At 49.8% G+C, this 6,770-nt stretch overlaps 1 pseudogene; it reads right to left on the bottom strand.

The window, feature by feature from the left end:
* Positions 1 to 204: 204 nt before the first annotated feature.
* On the bottom strand, positions 205 to 825 carry LOC101589270 (annotated as a pseudogene).
* Positions 826 to 6,770: the final 5,945 nt, after the last annotated feature.

Below are 6,770 nucleotides of genomic sequence, written 5' to 3'. Positions count from 1 at the left end.
TTTGGAACTCTCTGGGTTTAGTAGTCTGGCTTCTTGTCACTTCTTTTGGCTCCAACTGATAACACACAACAAGCTATATCCCAGCCCCTAAAAGTACGATTTTAATAAAATGTAGTAATATTATATATATATATATATATATTTTTTTTTTTCACACAGAACAATAAACACATTTATTACATGCATTAAACCAGGAGGGAAGGTTTATTTGCCTTTCCGGGCCTTGGTTTTCCTCAGCTAGAGCTCCAGCTCTTTGCCCTTTAGCACGCAGCCATCTGCTCGGCCGCACTGGCCTGGGCGCGATGCAGTGCAGGAAGCTTGCCCTGCTGGAGCTGCTCCTCCAGAACACTGCTGATCTTGGCGTTCTTTTTCCTTTCATCATACTTCTTTTGAATTTGCTTTGATCGCTTTTTGTTTAAAATCTCCTCCTCCTCAGGAGTCAGCTTGGCCCCCTTTTTCGGCCCAGGGGCAGTGCATAGTGGGATTCGGACCACTGTCGGTACGGCATGCTGCCAATGAGCACAGTGCAGTTCTTCACCAAGGTCTTGGTGTGGACCAGCTCATTATTGGATGCATTGTAAACAACACCAATGATCCTTGTTTTTCGAGTACAACCCTCAGAGCCCCAGGAGAAGTTTCCCGCATCTAGCCGCAGGGCTCGGTCTTCTTGTTGCCTCCTCGAACTCAGACTGTGTGTATGCGGCGGGCGTCAATCTTAGTGTTGGCAGCAGGGCGCCCCAACTCATACTTCCGCTTCTTGTGACAGGGCTTTCTTTTGCCTCCAGTCTTGCGGCGCTTGTGCCAGTTGTCCTGAGAGATGCCCATTGCTCGGCGCCAGCTGGAAAGCTATATATAATTTTTATTAGATTTTTAAAATGTCTTTAGTACAGGCCCTATAGGGTCTCATTACACAGATCAGACTCAATGATTCTCCTGTTTTCAGCCCCCCAAACCATGGGATTACAGGCGCGCAACCTGGGGGCAGGGCCGGCACAAACGCGGTCCCTGAATGTACTTAAGCAGGCATTTTAATCTGTTGAGCTGGACCAGCCAAATAGCTCAGCGGATTAAAGGGCCTGCTTAGGCAGACTCAGGAGCCAGAAGTTTGGTCCCTGGGCCTGCTGTGCCGGCCCCGCCCCCAGGGGCACACTGAGACAGCAACTGAGACTGGGCCGTGCCTGTAATGCCAGCTCTTGGGAGGCTGTAAACAGGTGGATCACTGTGAGTCCAATCTAGTAGTGAGACCCTGAACACCCTGTAGACCCTTCCCTAAAACATGCAAAAATACAAAAATAAATAATCTGCTGAGCTATCTAGTAAAAATATTTTTTAAAAGAATGATTTAAGTCAGGTGATATTACCCAGCACAGCAACCCATCCATAGTATTTACTCACAACACAAAGTATAGTAAGAACAGCTCAGTAGTTTTTACTCAGCACATGCAGCCGTTGAGATGAAGTCTCTTTAAGAACCTGGTCTCTCAGGCCCGGATCCTCAGAGTAGCACTACAGTAAGATCAGGCTTTGCTGCTATAGAATGAATAGAGACACACGAATTCAACAACGGATGTATTTCGGCTTAGTGTTCGGAGGTCTCAGTCTGTGGTCAGTGACCGATTCCTCCCTGGCTGATGGTGAAAGACTGCATTAGGGTGGGAGTCTGGCCGGAAGCTGCTCACCTCAGGGTGGGCAAGCAAAGCAAGGGAGGAAGAGGCCTGTGTCTAACGATCCCTTGGCCCGCTCCTAGTGCCCTTCTGTTAGGGCCCCCACTGAATGTTTCATCACAAGCCTTCAACACATGGCAACTTATCCAGCCCATTGAGATCAGTTTTTAAAATGCATCATATGAACCAATGTCATTTATAGCAGACAACAGCCAGGGAGATAACACACTGTCATAAGCTCCTGCTTGGGAAGCACAAGGTCCTGAGTTTGATCCCTGGTACCCCCCAAAAAAAACCCCACTATATATTTACATATCTATCTAGATATAGCTATCTATCATATAGATATAGACCCAAAAATTGTGTAGAAGCGTGTATCTGGACTTGAAAATAATTTAAATTTGAATTAATTTAAATAATTATTTGAAAGGGTTAGAGACCACTGTTTTTATTTTAATCATAAATGTTGATTTAAAACTTGTGACATGGGCTGGGGAGATAATTTGGCGGTCTAAGTGCCTGTCTGGCAAGCTCAAGGACCCGGGTTCCATCCCCTGTACCACATACTGCGCCTGCTGAGCCGGCCACCAGTCCAGGTGTGGTGGCGCAGGCCTGTAATCCCAGTGCTGGGGAGGCTGAGACAGAAGGATCACTGTGAGTCCGCGCTGCGTAGTGAGACCTTGCACCAAATGCATAAATAAAAGATTTTTTAAAAAATAAAGCTTGTGACATGTTTTAAGTTACTTTCATGTACTTTATTACTTTCTTTCTCTTAGCACTGCTTTCTTTAGCTTTTGTAACTTGCCCTGGGACGACACCAGATGATCATAGTACAGAATTAAAAAGGAGCGCTTCCGATTTCTTTTCCTCAGGCTCACCCGTGTCACCGTGTTACCATGTCAAAACCATGAGGGGCCAAGTGAAAGAAAGCTGCATTTTTTAATGAAGTCTGTCGATCGGTTCAAAGGAGGAACGCGGTGAGGCCCCGGATGGCAACCCAAGACCGCAGTCACAGCTTCCCGCCGCCTCGCGCAGCGGGTCCGCGCTGTCCATCTGCGGCGGCAGCGCGGCAGGCCCTGGGCAGGCGGCGCCAGCCGGCCCCCGCCTGCACCCCTTCCTCGCGCACGCCCTCCGGAGGCCCGCACACCTGCCACCGTGGGCCTCGGCGCCGCGGTGGCCGAAGGCAGCAGAAGCCAGCCTCGTGCCCTCCCCGAGCTCAAGGCCCCTCCGGCGCCCACTGCGTTAGCCCCGCAGAGCCCCGCCAGCCGAGGCCCGGCTGCCCTGTGAGTCGGGCCAGGCGGTCCTGCGGCTGCACTCCTGCCGCGACAGGGGGCCGGGAAATGGGCAGAGCCGGGACAAGCGTGGTGGTTGATGCACCGTCGACCTGGAGAGTGAGAAGCTCCGCCGAGTGCCTGGGCAGGGCGCCCGGCCCCTCTTGGTGAACATCGTGGGCGAGCGGGGAGCGCGGGAGAGGAGGGTGGAGCTGGGGACGCCACACAGCCCTGGGGGCCGCCAGTCCGCTGGCCACGCTGGCCACGAGGGAGGGAACGAGGCCCGCAGCTTTTGCTGTCTGCCGCTGCCTTGAACTGCCCCCACCCCGCCCCACACCAGGGCCACGGGGCCTTGGAGCCCGCAGACTACAGACTGAAATCTCCAGGCTGTCAGCTAAATAAACCTCTCCTTCCTTAATCTGGGGTGTTGGTATTGTGCCTCAGCAAAGGGAGAAAAGCTGGGTAGGGGGATTGTTTCTACCTTTTACTATGAGAACTTAGAAGAAACATTTAACCTGCATGAGCCTCCAGTTTCCTCATTTATAAATTGGAGACAATAGAAAACTTGCAGAATTCTTGATCAGAATAAAGAAACCACAGTTTACATTAAAGTCAAGGAAGTGGGGGCCTGCCCATTAGCTCAGTTGTTTAAGTGCCTGCTTAAACAAAGCAATCAGAATGCTGTGGTCGGATCCCTAGATCCTCAAGCCTTACCAGACCTGCCCTGAAGGCATCCTGAGCCAGCCCCAAACAAACAAACAAACAAAGGCAAACAAAAAAAACCCACTTCTAAAGTCAAGGAAGCACCCGAGGCCAAGCCCTGTTTGCTGAAGCTCTAGCCTACACTAGGCCTACTGTGTCTGCATGTCCCACTGCCACCTCAAGTCATGCTGGCAGCGCCATGCCTGGGCCTAGCTGGCACCTGACACCCAATAACGTGGCTCCTACTGATGATAACTAGGCTATAAATACGGTCTGGAAGCTTCTGTGAAGACAAGCCAGGGCAAAGGAGGCATGACCCGAGAGCCAACGCACAGCATGTGGGCAAAGGGCGCCAGGAGCTCAGATTTTCGATTTCTTATGTGGAAAGAACGTAAAGCTGCCCACACAGAGCTAACCTCTGAATGCCCAACTCTGTTACTTTAACCACTGGTGGCAGAGGAAGTCACTGCCTTTTTTTCTTTTTTTCGGTACTGGGGATTGAACTCAGGACCCTGCGCTTGCCAGGCAAGCACTTATTCTGCTGAGCTATCTCCCCAGGCCTGTCATTGCCTCTTATCTCGAGGCTCAAGCCCAAGAGCAGCATGTGGCATGGCCCTCCCACACCTTTTCTGGGAGCTACAGGAGTGGGTGACACGAGGCGGGTGGCAACACTGCCCTTCTCCTGGCTTGAAAGACACACCTCAGCACCTCAGTCGGCCAATGTGCATTGCCTAAAACCAGCAGAAAGGATAAGGAAAGGGCCCAGCCAGGTCTGTACGCACCAATACATGGACACAGGGCCAGGGTTATCCAAAGTGGAGATAACTGCTCTTCCTTCAAGGAGAACTGCCCAGGTGGACCTCCACAGATAGCCGTTCTTTCTGGAGTGAGATGGAATCTCAGTATTATTTTAATTTGTATCTCCTGAATTGCCAATGATGTTGAACATTTTTCACACGTTTATTTGCTGCTTTTACTTTGTCATCTGAGAAGTGGGCATTCATGTGAGATACGTATTTTTGGGCTGGGTCTTTATTGCACTGAGCAACTTGGAGTCCATCACTAACATACAGCTATGATTAGCCAATGGGAAAAGGATTCTCCAGAAACTTAACTTTTCTTAGAGGGTAAGCCACATCAAAGACTTCATTGAAGAACACGGGACCTCAAAGACGTCCTCGCTTTTCCCTGGCCACAGCCGTTCCTTGCCTCAAACTGTTAGAGGAAACACTGACTCTGAAAGCAGCAGACTCGTCTCCGGCCATACCACCCTGAACATGCCCAATCTCGTCTGAAAGAAGCACACTGCTAGAACAATATAAGCATTCAGAAACCAACACAAAACCTTGCCCAATTTTTAAAAGAACTTTCATAGTGTTAGCTTTTGAGAGACTATGTAGAAACTACAGAAAAACGGACGTAAACATGCAGAAGTGAGAAGGAAGTCAGACAGGGTGGATTCACCTTACAGTAATATTTAATTCTCACCTCGTGAGGGAATCTTGCAGCACTTACAGGTCAGAAGAAGAATTTGTTGATGCGGGCCATCAGGGCGTGGCAAAAGTGGCTGGGGAGGAGGGCGAGACCTGCCAATTACAAGATCCTGGCCCGCAGGCACAGAAGGGCTGCCAGAATCCTGCACAGGCTTCTCCTAAGAACTCCAGCAGGTCTTCAGCGCATCGACCTGAGGCTCGAAACCCGGCCCCGCCTCTCAGGACCCGTAGGTAGAGGTCCTCAAGATTCAGTCTAAAAGAGACATGCCAACAAGAGCTAGGGGTGGGGATACAGATCAGCGGCAAAGCCCTGCCTCGCAGTGCAAGGCCCTGAGTTTGATTCCCAGTGCCAAAAAAAAAAAAAAAAAAAAAAGCTTGCCACTTTAACAGCCCTAACAGCCCGCCCTGCTTCTGCAGCACCTACTTTCATCTTGCCTGTGTCCTTTTTCACTCTGCCTAAGCAGTGTGCTGCGCCTGTATCTCACTCTCCACTTTTACTTTTTCAGATGACCTTTACCACTGTTTTGTTTGTTTGTTTTGATCAATTCTTTGAGACAGGCCCTGGAATGTAACTCCAGGAGTGGAGAGCAACCCAGAACTTTGTAAGATTTATTTCATGCCTCCTTGTCACAAGGAGCTGCCAAGGACAATATGACCCCGTGCTATAGTCATCGCACTTTCCTTCCAGATGGCTCCCTAGGGCTGGGGAGATAGCTCAGTAGAATAAGCCAGATGGCCACTGAAAAAGAAAAATGCATTTATTTCAAATGCCAACTAACCAATACAAAATATATTAAATAGCATTTATTTCAAATGCCAACTAACCAATATAAAATATATTAAATAGCTGTATCTTTGAGTCTACACATAGTATAAATTAGAAAAAAAAATGTTTACAGTATTTTTCACGCAAGCATCATTTCCAAACAGGATTTATTAAAAAGTTAGCTGCCCCAGAATTTAAGAATAACAATACAGTTAAAATTATTCAGGCTAGGATAAAGGCATCAGTGTAATAGTTTTGTACCTTACATATAATCAAAAGTCTGGGGTGAGTCGGACATGATGGTGCGTGCCCATATTGTGACGTCAAGGGCAGCCTCAAGACCTGGTCCCAAACAGGAAACAGAACAACACTCGGGTCTGACCGTCGCTCTCCGTTTTCACTCTTTGCGGGCAAGATATACTCAACTATTAATTTGGCACAGTATGTAGGGCGCGGTTTCAATTGGCTGCTCCCTAGCGCGGAGGCGGGAGAATCTCTATACAGCCAGGTCTCCGGACTCTTGCGCAAACGCTGCTTGGCCTGCGGCGCTGGGCCGTCTCGCCGGACCCTTCGCGGCACCCGTCACGCCCCTCAGAGTCACACGTCACGTCACGTCACACCGCGCTGCGTCACGCCGCACCGCACCACGCCGCGCCACGTCGCGCCGCAACCACCCGGGAAGAAGTTAGAGAAGCCGAGAGGCCATCTTAACCGCCATGCCGAAGAATAAAGGTAAAGGAGGCAAAAATAGACGCCGTGGTAAGAATGAGAATGACTCTGAGAAGAGAGAACTGGTGTTCAAAGAGGATGGGCAGGAGTACGCGCAGGTCATCAAGATGCTGGGGAACGGACGGCTGGAGGCGATGTGCTTCGA

This window comes from Octodon degus, unplaced genomic scaffold (genome assembly GCF_000260255.1).
Source record: "Octodon degus isolate 3935 unplaced genomic scaffold, OctDeg1.0 scaffold00299, whole genome shotgun sequence".
NCBI lineage: Eukaryota > Metazoa > Chordata > Mammalia > Rodentia > Octodontidae > Octodon > Octodon degus.
The sequence above is the reverse complement of the archived record's forward strand: the minus strand, read 5'-3'. Positions and strand labels throughout refer to the sequence as shown.